General features: G+C 50.4%; 1 protein-coding gene across 3 annotated transcripts in view; it reads right to left on the minus strand.

The window, feature by feature from the left end:
- EEF2K (eukaryotic elongation factor 2 kinase) overlaps positions 1-10,292 on the minus strand; it is a 64,037-nt gene extending 53,745 nt beyond the window's left edge. Inside the window, exon 1 of one of the 3 annotated variants that reach the window (XM_047712841.1) lies at positions 9,972-10,292. The gene's annotated coding sequence lies outside the window, so the exon portion shown is untranslated. Of the gene's footprint in view, positions 1-9,096; positions 9,117-9,339; positions 9,359-9,971 lie in introns of those variants that run through there. The other 2 variants (XM_047712843.1, XM_047712842.1) reach the window with 2 other exon arrangements.
- Between the last annotated feature and the right edge of the window lie 3,921 nt (positions 10,293-14,213).

The following is a 14,213-nucleotide window of genomic DNA, read 5'->3' on the forward strand; positions in this document are numbered from 1 at the left end:
CTCTCGAGGCAGCTGTGGCAGTGCCTGCTAACTGTCCCCCAACAGCTGTTCTCTCCTTCTTAGGAACAACCACTGGGTTTTGGCTAAGCACATGGCCACTCCCAATAAGATCTACATTTCCCAGATTCCTTTGCAATTAGGCGTGACTACATGACCAAGTTCTGGCCAAGGGGATATAAACAGAAAGCCTGTTTTCAACTTTAGGGAAGTTTTTAAAGGGAGGGGATGTGCCCTTCTAGACTCTTCCTCCTTCCTGCTGGCTGGAATGGAGGTGTGATGGCTGGAACTCAAGCAGCTATTTTTAACCAGGAAGAGGAAACCATATGCAGTGGATGGCAGAGCCATGAGACAGAGGGAGCCTGGGGCAGCATAATCTTACATCATGGGGGCTCACAATCTTCAGACCCTGCTATCCAAAATTCTATAGTCGACTGAAATTTTCTTCTTTTCCCTACTACTTGCTAATTCAGTCTGGTCCAGTAACCCCATCTCTCCCACAAAAACTCCCATCACATCTCTAAATGACAAGTCAATACCTGGACAGGAGCAGCCTGGGAAAACTGTGGCCTCAATCCAGAGCCCACATGTGCCCAGGAAGACTGGGCCCTGGAGGATGTTAAATTCCACTAAGAAGGCAAGGAGCCCTCACAGGGCCATATAAATCAGGACCGTGATGCCTATTCGGACACCAGTTGAGGCCCTGACCTCCCAGGAATCTCCATCGGACCTGGGCTTCCCTCTGCCCACAGGCACCTGTTCCTGTTAGCGAGGAGCCCAGGAGCAGGACCCCAGCTCCCAAGCCATCAGGATTCTCTAGAACGTTTCCTCTGTCCTCATTCAGACCTCCTGATCTTTCCCTCCCAGTCCCTGACATGCTTTGGGAAAATACTGGTATAGAGAGGCAGCTGAGTGGAGTTCTGAGTCAGACCCAAGTTCAAGGCCCAGCTCCGCCACTTCCTAGCTGTGTGACATGACCTCTCCAGCCTCACCTTCCTTGCTGTCATCCGGGATGCAGCGTTTTACCCACCCCGTTGGCCTGACAGCACTAACACAGAGCCAGCACTAAGACACGGAACTATTATTATCATCATAAATAACGGGGGCTGAGCCTTGGGTCCCAGCCACACTGGTAACCTGGATACCTGGTTAGCAGCCAAGCCAGGCTTCTTCAGGGGTCCTCAGGGGACAGGCTATTTCAGGCTCTGGCCAGGGAAGCACTGTTCCTACTGGGTCTCACTATAAAAGGTTCCTCTGGCAGGGGCTGGGACAGAAAACAATGTTTGCAATGTCCAGGTCAAGGCCTGTGGGCCCAGCCGCGCTGACCGCTGGGCCTCCCTGGGCCTCCCCTCACCCCACCCTGAGCTGCCTCGCTGGCTGGAGAAATGCACTGCATTCTCCAGTCTGCCATTTCCGGGAGCAGCACTCCCCGAGCCGACACGGTCCCTGTCGGGCAGCCGCGTGTGCACATTACCATATGCCCAGCACAGCAGAACCCAGCTCGTCCTCAGCTGCACTGCGGTGAAAGGGGTGACCTACAGGCCCTCTCGTGTCACACGCCTGCTTCTGCTCAGAGACGTGCCTCTCCCCCACTCTCAGGTTCTGTGGTTGGGGTTGTCTAGGTGTTACCCCAGGTAGATATCACCACATCCCTAAATAACATGGTTTCTCTGTTATTTCTTATTTTATCGATCTGGGTCCTCATCTGTTGATTTCCTGGCGTGATAAATGAGACTTGAGCCTCCCTTGACCTTCCCACTTCCCTCGGTACTCCACCACCCCTAGACTGGTGGGGCTTCTCCTGGGTCTCTCGGATCCCAGGCCAAGAACGCTGTCTTACTACACCAAGCAGAAGGAGCTATGGTTTCCCACAGTGTGGTGTGAGTTCAACTCACCGTGAGAAAGGAGGAAAGATGTGCCTTTGTAAATGACTGATCAGAAAGCAGAACGTACTTTTGCTCCTACTGACCTCAAAGATGAGTAATTCTTGCTGCAATAAGACAGATAGAGAACATATATGGACAGTTTCCCTAAAGTGCTCTGCATGGACTCTCTCCTCCAGCAATGATGGGAGCTGCTGGGCAGAGAAGCAACAGCCCGTTTGTGATGGGGTACCTTGGGGGAGGAGAAGGGAGTAGGGGCAGGCTGCCCTGGGCTGCACCGCGCTTGTTGGAAACACTATCTTAGACCCTAGCCTGAGTCCTCGGTTTCCTTCCAATCAGAAAGAAAAGCCTGTCTTGAAGAGAGATCTGCACTCCCCTGCTCACCACGGCGATATTTACAACAGTCAAGGTACAGAAACAACCTAAGAGCAGGATGAATGGGTAACAGAAATCTGGTGTATACACACAAAGGAATGTCATTCATTCTGTCTTTTGCACAAAATAGGCAATTCTGTTATCTGCAAAAAAAAAACCATGAATGAACCTGGAGGACATTATATTCCGTGAGATAAGCCAGACCGAAAGAGACAAACATTTCATGATCTCGCTTCTATGTGGAATTGAAAAAAAACCCCAAAGTCCTAAAAACAGACAGCGGAATGGTGGCAGTCAGGGGCTGGGAGGTAGAGGAAACATGAAGACGTTGGTCCGAGGGTACAAAGTTTCAGTTGTGCTAGATGAGCAAGTCCTGGGGATGTAATGGACTATAGCTATTTTTTTTTTTTTAAGATTTTTTATTTATTTATTTATTTGACAGATCACAAGTAGGCAGAGAGGCAGGCAGAGAGAGAGGAGGAGGAAGCAGGCTCCCTGCTGAGCAGAGAGCCCGATGCAGAGCTCGATCCCAGGACCCTGAGATCATGACCTGAGCCGAAGGCAGCGGCTTAACCCACTGAGCCACCCAGGCGCCCCGAGAAGAGATCTTTTTAAGTATCTCTACACCCAACGTGGGACTCAAACTCAAGACCCCAAGATAGAGAGTCCCGTGCTGTTCCAACGGAGCCAGTCAGATGCCCCGAGAATACATCTTTTTTTTCTTTAGAAGATTTTATTTATTTATTTGAGAGAGAGAGAGAGAGAGAGAGGAGGGGCAGAGGGAGAGGAAGGGAGAGATCCTTAAGCAGGCTCCACACCCAGTGCCGCATGTGGGGCCCCATCTCACAAGCCTGAGATCATGACCAGAGCCAAAATCAAGAGTCAAAAGCTTAACTAAGGAGCCACCCGGGTGCCCCCCCCCACCCCGCCAAAACAGATCTCCATTGTGCTCACACACATACAAGAAGCAGTAACTGGGAGCGGTGACAGATATGTTAATTAGGCTGACTGTGGTAATCATGTCACAATGCATATGTATATCAAATAATCACATGGTATACCTTAAATATGTACAATTTTTTTTTTAAAGATTGTACTTGTTTATTTGACAGAGACAGGGAGAGAGGGAACACAAGCGAGAGTGGGAGAGGGGGAAGCCGGCTTCCCGCTGAGCAGGAAACCCGATGCGGGGCTCGATCCCAGGACCGAGGGGATCATGACCTGACCGAAGGCAGACGCTTAACAACTGAGCCACCCAGGCGCCCCAAATATGTACCATTTTTATCTGTCAGTTATACCCCCAATAAAACTGGTGACCAAAAAAACTTAACAAAAATCAAAGCCCCTTCTAGTGTCTAAGGGCCTGCGCTCTGCAGCCACGGGGCCCACTGTGAATCGCTGGCCTCCCCATTGGGAGCCAAGGCCCTTTTTTTTTTTGGTTTTGTTTTGTTTTTAAGATTTTATTTATTTACTTGAGAGAAAGAGAGAATGAAAGGGGGAGGGTTAGAGAGAGAAGCAGACTTCCCAATGAGCAGCGAGCCCGAGGTAGGGCTCGATCCCAGGACCCCGAGATCATGACCCAAGCTGAAGGCAGTCGCTTAACCGACTGAGCCACCCTCCCAAGGCACCTCCCAAGGCCCCATTCTAAGGGGAAGCGGCGCCATTCTGGAGTCTGTGTCCCCCATAGCGGCTGGCACTGAGCAGGGCTCCACAGCACTAATCAGCACCTCTCCAGGCTGGGTTTTATTTATTTACTGGGGGTGGGGATACTAACAAATGGGCAGCCTCAGAGGTTACTAAGTCGAGCCTGTGTCAGTTGTCATAAATGTCTGTACCCCTGGCCTGTGGTAAGGTGCCCAGAAGAAACATTTACTTAGGGCTGCCTGGGTGGCTCAGTCAGTTGGACATCCGACTCTTGGTGTTGGCTCAGGTCATGATCTCGGGGGTTGTGGGATCTAGCCTGGCCCCCCCACCCCCAGGATCCCCATCAGCATGGAGTCTACCTGGGCATTTTCTCCCTCTGCCCCTCCCCCCACATGCATGTGCACCCTCTCTCAAATCAATCATTTTTCTTTAAGATTGCACTAATTTATTTGAGAGAGAGGGACAGCACAAGTAGGGGGAGTGGCAGAGGGAGAGGGAGAAGCAGGGTCTCAGCTGAGCAGGGAGCCCAATCAATGTAGGGCTCAATCCCAGGACTCCGGGATCACGACCTGAGCCAAAGGCAGTCGCTTAACCAACTGAGCCAAGATGGCACTCCTCGAATAAATTTTTTAAAAAAGAAACATTTACTTAAACTATTGCAGAAATAGTAGAGTTCAGGTTGGGATGTCAGAATAAAAGGACTGATTTACAGATGTCCATGCCCAACCGTCCCCTCCCTGAATCTTACCTCCACCTGCCTAGCCCAAGAACCAATGACAATTCACCACCAAGCTCTCACCTCCCAGCCCTGCGCCCCGCAGGAGGTCCCCTTTCTGAAATGCCTCTCCTGCCTTGGGTCCCTTCAAAATCCAGCTCAAGTTTCTACTCCCTTCAGAAAGTCTCCCCTGGGTGGCATCCTCGCCTGTGAAAGAGAGGACAGCTAACACTACCCAGCCCAGGAGATGTCTGACGAGAGAGTGAGATCAGGCATGTGGTGCCTGACAGAGCACTAGCACTCAAAATACCAGCTGTTACTGTGGCCGGACCACCCGCTGTGCCCCACTCCCTAAGTCACCTCCATCCACCCAGAGCCCAAATATTCTACGTCGTTGTGGGAAGAACAGTGGCCTCCACAATCTGTCCTCATCCTAATCCCCAGAACCTGTGAGTTATGTTTTCCCTCCATGACAAAAGTGACTCTGCAGGTGTGATTAAGTTAAGGATCTTGAGATGGGGAGAGTTTCCTGGAAAATCCAGTGAGCCCTATATAAGCACAAGGGCCCTTATAAAAAGGGGGCAGGAGGGTCAGAGCCAATGAAATGGGATAATGGAGGCAGGGGTCACAGAGAAAGATGTGAAGACACCCCACGGCAGGCCTTGGAGACAGAGCAAGAGGCAACAAGCCAAAGAAGGCGGGCAGCCCCTAGAAGCTGGAAATGGCAGAGAGACCGGTTTCCTCTAGAGTCTCCAGAAGGAACTCAGCTCTGCTGACACCTTGACTTTTGAACTTCTGATCTCCAGAAGAAATTTGTGTTGTTACCAGTCACCAAGTTCATGGTGATTTATTTAGTAGCACTAGAAAACAAAGGTAGTCTACAGCAGTCTAAAACAATGTTGCCTGCCCTTCAGGGGACACTTGGCAAACGTCTGGAGACATTTTGGGTTGTCACCTGGTGTCTAGTGAGTGGACAGCAGGGTTGCTGCTAACCATCCTTGCGTGCACAGAAAAGGCCCCACAACACGGAATCCATCATTCAGCTCAGCATGCTAAAAGTGCCAAGGGACCCTGGTTCAGCATGATTCTGGAGGAAGGCCTTCCCTGATCCACTCTCCCTCTCGTCCTCTTTAAAAGCAAGTCTCCATGCATACCATTTCTGGTATTTCTTTTGAATTGAGGGAATCAGCTTGCTTCCCTATGAGAATAGCAACCCCCAGCCCAACCCAAGGTAAGTCAACATTTGCTCTGCCAAGTCCCATAAAAACGTCACCGCACTCCACTGTGCTGTGCTTTGCGCCTACAAAATTGTCACGGAGCAAAGGCAGTTTTTACTGTTTTTAAAAAATCAGAAAAATGCAAAGCACAAAATACTTCAAGCATAGTTTCCATTCACAAAATGCACAAACGACCCCCTGAGTCATTTGCTGGGCACCCTTCTCATATAAGTACCCAGAACACTCTGTACTCCTGGCAGGTCAGACCAGGGATACAGCCCGTCTCACTTCTCAGGGGAACTCTGTGTTTAGATAGCCTCTCCGCACCCAGACCTTGCCGGCGTCTGGAACAAAAGGGGCCGTGTCTTACTCCTCTCCAGCTCCCAGCCAAGAGCACAATGCCTGGCACACACCGGGTTCTCCATAAACGCACGTTGCATGAATAACTAGAGAAAAGTTGGCAGTGTCTATGGATATCATGGGCATCCGTGGAGTGGAGGGACTACCAGTTAAAATGACAAGGCATCTGGGGGTTAGCTAGCCTGAGCCACAGCTGAGATCCTGAGTGGGAAACCCTGGATCATGGGGAGGCCCTCAAAAAGACCTTAGGACTAGAATCCGGCCCAACACGCTTTTGGGGCAGACAGATCTGGCTTTAAGTCCCGCCTCTGCCACTATTAGCACAGTGACACGGGGCAAATTACAGAACCCCAGTCTCATCGGTAAAATGCAGTCATCCAACAAAGTGAAGCAGAGCGAGCAAAGTGGAGAAGAGGTAGGAGAGGTGGCCAAGGGGCAGAAAAAGCTACTGTAACACACACAGCTGTGTTTATGGTCCCCTGCCCTGCCATGGACTACATTTCCTAGGATCCTGTGCACCTAGGCGGGGCCATGTGACTGCACTGGGGCCAATGGAATGTAGGCATAAGTAACTGAGGCTGTACCAGGCAGTGCAGTTTCCACACCCTGGTCAACTCTCCCTCCACTGCAATCCTGCCCTTCAACACATAGCACAGAACCGATCCACAGCGTTTCAGTGCCACTTACAAAGCACTTATGCCATAACTCCTCTCAGCTCCCCAGAGGACACAAAGCCTGGCCTGCCCTCCCTACCCACCCCACTCTTCTCATCCTTCAGGCCTCAGGTTAGATGACACCTCCACCAGGAAGCCTCCCCTGAATGCCAGGAGGTAGGCACTATTAGCTTCATCCTACAGACAAGAAAACTGAAGTAACTTGCCCCAAATCATCTGGCTAGAAAGTGGGGGAACTGGGTGTGAAGCCAATGTAGGCGGAATCCAATTAGCCGTCACTTGCTAAACCGGTCATGGGACCACTATCAGCAGGGGCCTCACCTGCAAGCTTGTTAGATGTGCAAATTCACCCGGACTTACTCTGAATTAAACTCTGGAGGTGGACCCAGCAATCTGTGTTTAAAAAGGCTCATCAGGTGGTTCTCATTTGCCATGAAGTTAAAGAACCAATGGTCTAGACATTCTCTGCAGCTGAGCCCCCTGTGGAGTCCTAGGTCTAGAAAATGTCACAGCTGAAGAACTGAACACTGTCCACCTTCTGACTTTTCTAGCCATTTGAAATGCTTCTCTGGGTATCCCCAGCCCTGGGACTTTGGGGACCCAGAGACTGTCATCTCCTTTTATTATTCGCGTTAGTGACTCACTGCTTCCTTTGTTTGAAGCCTTCTTGTTTGTGCCCATCAGCCTTGGGTACAAAGGTTTAATCCAGCAATGTTTAAAAATTCAGTCCCAGGACACCTAGGTAGCTCAGGTGGTTAAGCATCTGCCTTCGGCTCAGGTCATGAACCCAGGGTCCTGGGATCCAGCTCTGCAGGGTTCCCTGCTCAGTCGGGAGCCTGCTTCTCCCTCTCCCTCTCTGTCCCCTGGCTTGTGCTCTCTCTATCCCAAATAAATAAATAAAATCTTAAAAAAAAAAATCCAAGTCATTTTCATCCCATGATGGGCACCATAATCACCTTTTAGAACATTCTGAGTTTCTCAGTTTACTAAGGCAATAGTCTGCAGCTTCTTGGTCAGCGGAACTGACTTCTCCAACACAAAAACTTGTATTTTTTATCTGGCCAGATAGCTGGTATTACTTTGGATATAGTCCTGAGCATCAACTTCTTCTGCTTCAGCTTTAAGAAGAACTGGACCAGAAAGAGTGCCCCCCTAGAGAAGGAGCTTGAACAAAACCAGATTTCTGCTGCTGACCCTCAGCTTTCTTCCACACTGTTCTCAGTGTCCCGGCAACTGGCCACCAACCCTGCCAAGAACGGTAAGGAAGCCTGGGAAATTCACCCAGGCAATACCCCTAGGAAGAGGAGAACCGGAGTACTGGTGACTAATTGCCATCTCTGTCACATAATACATTTAAAACAATTTAAAATAAAATCAGGGCTATATCCTTCATCAGTCAAAAAGCAGTGTTCTGTCACCAAAAGCACAAAAGAGAGAAACTGCAAATCACAGAATGTACACAATTAATCCTATGTCATCTGAGATCATTTCAAGTGACCTTCAGGCCCCCACTTCCTGCCTCCCCCAACCCCTGCAGATGATGAGAACTTGGGACCCCTGTGATGTGGTCTGGGAATGCAGGTGAAGTTCGGGGGGCGGTGAGGTCTGGAGCCCATGACCAAGAAAGAATTCTTGAGACTTCTTTGGTGCAAAATGGTGGCTTATGAAAGCATGGGGACAGGACCAGGGGGCAAGGAAGAGCTGCTGCCCCGGGGTTGTGAGGGGGTCACAGTTTACATACTATGAAGTTGGGGGAGGTGAGGAAAAGGGGAGGTTTCCCAAAGAACTCCCATATGCGAAAGAAGACTCACAGGATATCCAAGGCCTTGCCATTGTTAAGGTTGTTTTTCCCTTTAGCAAGGCATTAACATGAAGATAGTTGGGAGGTTCCTGGAAGAATGTCACGTGTCCCACCCAGAAGTGGGGTGGGGGTTGCAGGGTGTCAGCTTCTACTTTGTCTTTAGCCAGCCTCCTGCTCCCTCATCACTTGCACACTCCCCTCTTTGAGACGAGAACTCAAAGAAGGGGGATGGCAATCCCAACCCTGTTACACCTGAATTCACATCATCTAGAAGCTTTATCGTATTTGTTAAGCTAATACACGAACAAACATGAATGTGTGCACACGCTATCTCTAAACCCTACCTCCTTCCACTGGCATCCTTCCAGATCTGCTCAAACTTCACTTCCTCCAGGAAGCCTCCCCAGGCGCCTCCCCCCTCCACACACACAGACACAGCCGGCAACGCCAGCTCCCATCGTCTTGCTCTCCAAGGCCACACCTGGTGCACCTTCCATGTTAGTCATCTGTTAGACAACCCTGGCCTCGGTTTCCTCCTCTGTAAAATCAGAGGGCTGGACTATGTCACTCAGCTTCCGGGCTGAAATTATGGCCCCAAGGCAGGCAGCTCCCAGGGCCAAGGACCCAGAAGTCAGGCTCCCAGAGCGTCCCCACAGCAGACGTAGCGGCCCATCTGTCATACTAGGGACGCAGCTGGGTTGGCTCCCCGCAATCCTCCACCCGGGCACAGACAGATCTAGGCCGGGACTTACCCGGGAGGCCTCCACCTCCGCGCCGCCACTCGCCTATCAATGCCCGGCCCTTGGCGCACATGTCAACGGAGCCTGCCAACACCCAAACTCCCTCCCGCAGCCAGCAATGCAGCAAGGGCGCGTCTACGCTGTCCTCGAGGTTCCAGGAATTCAGGCCTCTTGTTCAGGGGCCAGGGGAAGGGATGTGGCTAGGGGCCCTGCAGAGACAGGAAAGCGGCGCTGCCCGCACGCTGTGCGGGTTCTGAGGCGCCCCGGGCGGAGGCCCCCAAACCGCCCCTCCCTGCCGACTGTGTGCCAAGTGCTTTCCCAAAGACACCTCCGTTAATCTGCATGGCTCCCCCCGCTTCTTTTACAGAAGCAACCACTGAGCCCCAAAGAGTTGAAACCTGAGAAGCAGCGCCCCCCATACACACACACTCTTTCTGCGCCGCCTCCGACCCCACTTCCAAGCCCCGACCCAACTCGCTCGAGGCGCCGGCGCACCGGGGCGTCCCAGGCCTGCAGCGCCGGATCCCGGTCCCCATCCGCCTGGCTACTCGCCGCCGGCACTTACCTCCCTCGGGCGGACAGGCCCTGCAGCCGCTGCCCACGGCCGCGAAGATCCAGAGGAGTTGGCAGAGGCTCGCGGCCCGATGCTCCAGGGTGCAGGGCGGGCGGACCCCCCGAGAGTGCCGGGGAGCAGCGAGCGGGGCGCAACGGATGGCGCTCTGGGGAGGCAAGCCGGGGCCGCGCAGGGCGGTCGGGTAGAACTCCGGGCGCGGGGGCCGCGTGCCTAGCGCGGAGGCGCAGGCGACAGTCAGGGGAGCTGGAGCAGCACCACCGCGGCGCGTCCGACGTCGGATCCCGGCTGGAGGGCGGCTGGGACTGGGGCACCAGCCTTCGAGCAGGGGCGGGGCTCTGGTCCGGCGGGCGCACGGCGCTGCGCGGCGCTCACGTGGCCGCCCCCCGGTGGCCGCCCGCGCTCCTGCAGCCGCCGGGAGGGTCTCTATGCTCCAGTGCAAAAGCGCGCTGAGTCCGCGCCTCGCCGCCGGCTGAGTACACGGCGTCCCCACCTAACGCGAGGGGCGGGCTTGGCACCCACCCGCGAAGGGGGCGCCCTCCCGGCGGGTAATCCGCGAAGTCCTTTCCAAAATCAGTAGAAACCCATCTCATTAAGTCTCCATGGGTCATCGTAAATATTTTTTATCTGAAATTGCTTTTTATTTTCTTCTTCTAAGTTCTGCTTGGCAAAAACTTAGGCACTTGTAACAACTGCAATTATTTGTGTAATAATTTACAATCCCCTCTAGACGTTCCTTACCGTTCTAGCACATTGCCGTATTCCTAACTCCCTGCATGGGGCTTGGCACGTGCTAAATGCTTAAGAATTATCCGTCCAGTGGATGGATGAATACGGAAAGGTATAAAGAAGAAAAGGATACAAAACTAATGAAAACTACTGTGAACATGTTGATACTATATCCTTCCAGATACTTTTCTACTAAAATTTTAGAAATTTCACAACTCTTACTTAAGTATAAAAATAAGTGGCATTTATTGAGTGATTTATCTCATTCTATCTTCACACCAACCCTGTGAAGTAGGTTGCATTTTATTTCTATTTCACAGATCATAAAACTGAGGATCTTAGAGGTAGATTTGCCCAAAAGATTTACTTTCTTTCTTTTTTAATTTTTTTAAGTGTAAGTAATCTCTACACCCAACATGGGGCTTGGACTCAAGGCCCCGAGTCAAGAGTTGCAGGCTCCTTCAACTGAGACAGCCAGGTGTCCCTGCCCAAAAGGTTTCTGCGGTGGCTCCTCTTGGCAAAGGGTATCTACCTTTTAGGAGCTGGAGGGCACACTGAGTCTTTGCCCAGGTGAAGGCCAGCAAACAGAGTCCCCTGGGAGAGCAAAGGTGCTACGGCCTCTGTGGGGAGCAGGTTCAAGTTTATGCAGCTTGGGGAGGGGGATGACATATAGGTGACATCTCATGGGGGGGGGATGGAAAAAATGAAATGGTCTTGAAACACATCACTCAGTGTTTTATTCTTTGGCCTCTGTGCTACAAGTTTTGGAAAATACAAAAGCTAACAGATGTTTTGGTTTGAAGTGTTGGCTCCTTTAGTCATCTTGGGAAAACTCTGGCTTTTGGCAAGACAAAACTGCACCTGAAATTCTGACTGTGGGAAAGCTGGGCAGGAACAGACTCTGAGTTGATCTGTCCAAATTCAAAGCCAGACCAACAAACAAACAAACAAACAAAACACACACAAACACACAACACTGTATTACTGAACCACTGATAGCTCTGTGGCCTTGGGCAAGTTATTTAACTCCTCTGAGCCTCTGTAATTTTTGTCCCCCTTCTTTTTTTTTTTTTTTTAAAGATTTTATTTATTTATTTGACAGACAGAGATCACAAGCAGGCAGAGAGGCAGGCAGAGAGAGAGGAGGAAGCAGGCTTCCTGCTGAGCAGAGAGCCCGATGGGATGCGGGGCTCGATCCCAGTACCCTGAGATCATTACCCGAGCCGAAGGCAGCGGCTTAACCCACTGAGCCACCCAGGCGCCCCTTGTCCCCCTTCTTTGCATGAGGATCTTGATTAGCCTTTAGGAAACCAGCCCACTCCATTCTTAGTGGGGGAGCAAAGCCCTCACCACTGACCTGGGGCCAAGAGTGGACACAGGAAAAGACTTGGTCAATCAGCATATACCATCCCTTTAGCCCAGTGAGATCCTAATCTGGATCTTTTCTAGCAAGCATAAAAAAAGAGAATCCCTCTTTTTCAGAGAGTTGTTGAGCTGGTAGGATTTAAGACTAGGGTTTCTGAATATTCATTCTTTTTTTTTTTTTTTTAGATTTTATTTATTTATTTGACAGAGGATCACAAGTAGGCAGAGAGGCAGGCAGAGAGAGAGGGGAGAAGCAGGCTCCCTGCTGAGCAGAGAGCCCAATGCGGGGCTGGATCCCAGGACCCTGAGATCATGACCCGAGCCAAAGGCAGAAGCTTAACCCACTGAGCCTTAAGAACATTCATTCTTCCCTGGGGATAAAATATATGTTTATAAAAAATAAAATTTAAAAAAAAATGCCATGAAAGAAAAAAAAAAGAACATTCATTCTTATGGCAAATATTTATTAAGCTCTTACTGTGTGCCAAATATTGTGCTACACAGCTCTAATGGGGTAAGAAATGGAAGAACAGAAATTTCTCACATAGTCATGATGCCACAACTTAAACCGCCAGCCATGCCATGAGTGAGAAGCGTAGCAGGCAATGAGAGATGACATGGGCAAGCCTGCTCAGGAAGCCTCTTCTGAAGAAATGACATCTGAGTGGAGCCCGGAAGGAAAAGTAGGCGTCACTTCTGGGAGCTTTAGGAAGACAGGTGCCCTGGGTGGCCTCAGCAAGGAGATGTGGATCAGATCATTCTCCGATTTTGCCTGGTCCTTAATCTCCTATACCATCACACAGAGGTATTCAGACTTTATAGTAAAGAATTTGGGTAACCAAAAAAAGGATAGGAAGGAAAACATTACCCCATACCGGTGATGTCACAGCACGCAAGAGGAAAAATAAACCATTCACAGGGATTGGTCATCAGCACACTCCAGCTCCAAGCCTTGCTCCCCTGTCCTAAAACCTGCCCTTCCGTCTCTCACACGCACAAACATCTCTTCAAGCTTCCCCCTCTCCCTCCTCCTGAGCCTATGGCTCAGGTCATGATCTCAGGGTTATGGGATGGAGCCCAGCACTGGGCTCCGTGTTCAGTATGGAATCTGCTTATCCCTCTCCCTCCACCTTCCTCTCTGTCTACTTGTGATCTCTCTCTCTGTCAAATAAAGAAATAAGTGGGGATATGGACATTGGGGAGGGTATGTGCTATGATGAGTGCTGTGAAATGTGTAAACCTGGCAATTCACAGACCTGTACCCCTGGGGATAAAAATACATTATATGTTTATTAAAAAAATAAATAAATTAATTTTTAAAAAATAAAGAAATAAAATATTAAAAAAAAAAAGAGTCACACGCTCTACTGACTGAGCCAACCAGGAGCCCCTACATTACCAATTTCCACAGACAAAAAGCACCTTCCTTTACTAAAGCTTTGACAAGAGTTTAACTGGGTGGAGAGATTAAAAGTGATTTTGTTTTCTTATTTGTGCTTCTCCTTCTTTGCTCGAGTTTCAACAAAGAACACATATTACTTTTGCAAAAGTTATTTTTAAATGTCACGTCAAAACCCAAGCTCTTACAAAATGAAACAGGCCCGTTGTTTTGGTTTCTGGGGCCTCCCCACCTTGCCTGGCTGGGGCTGGCTTTGCACAGAAGCTTCCCTTTCCCAAACAGCACCCTTGAAGACATCAGTCACCAGAGAAGCTGGGTCAACATGTCCATTGGGGGCCAGACAGGCCTGGAGAGAAATGCTTGGTGGAGCAGATGAGCTCATAGCGTTCCTTCCACTGGATTTTTGGCATGAGGGTTCTGGCCAGCTCTGCAAGCAGCTCTCCTTCTCCCAGAATACCTGCTCTTTGCCTGAGCAGGCCAAGTAGGTATAGGATTAATGTTCACTTGAATTCAGTTATCAGAGAGAGAGAGAGAGAGAGAGTTGGGGTGGGGGAAGGTTGCTCCCAGCACTTGGTCCAACTATAGGAGAATGCTGAGTCATTAGGGGGGATTCTTTTTTTTTTTTTTTTTAAGATTTTATTTATTTATTTGACAGAGAGAGATCACAAGCAGGCAGAGAGAGAGAGGCAGGCAGAGAGAGAGGAGGAAGCAGGCTCCCTGCCGAGCAGAGAGCCCGATGCGGG

Source organism: Lutra lutra, chromosome 18 (assembly GCF_902655055.1).
Source record: "Lutra lutra chromosome 18, mLutLut1.2, whole genome shotgun sequence".
Taxonomy (NCBI): Eukaryota; Metazoa; Chordata; class Mammalia; order Carnivora; family Mustelidae; genus Lutra; species Lutra lutra.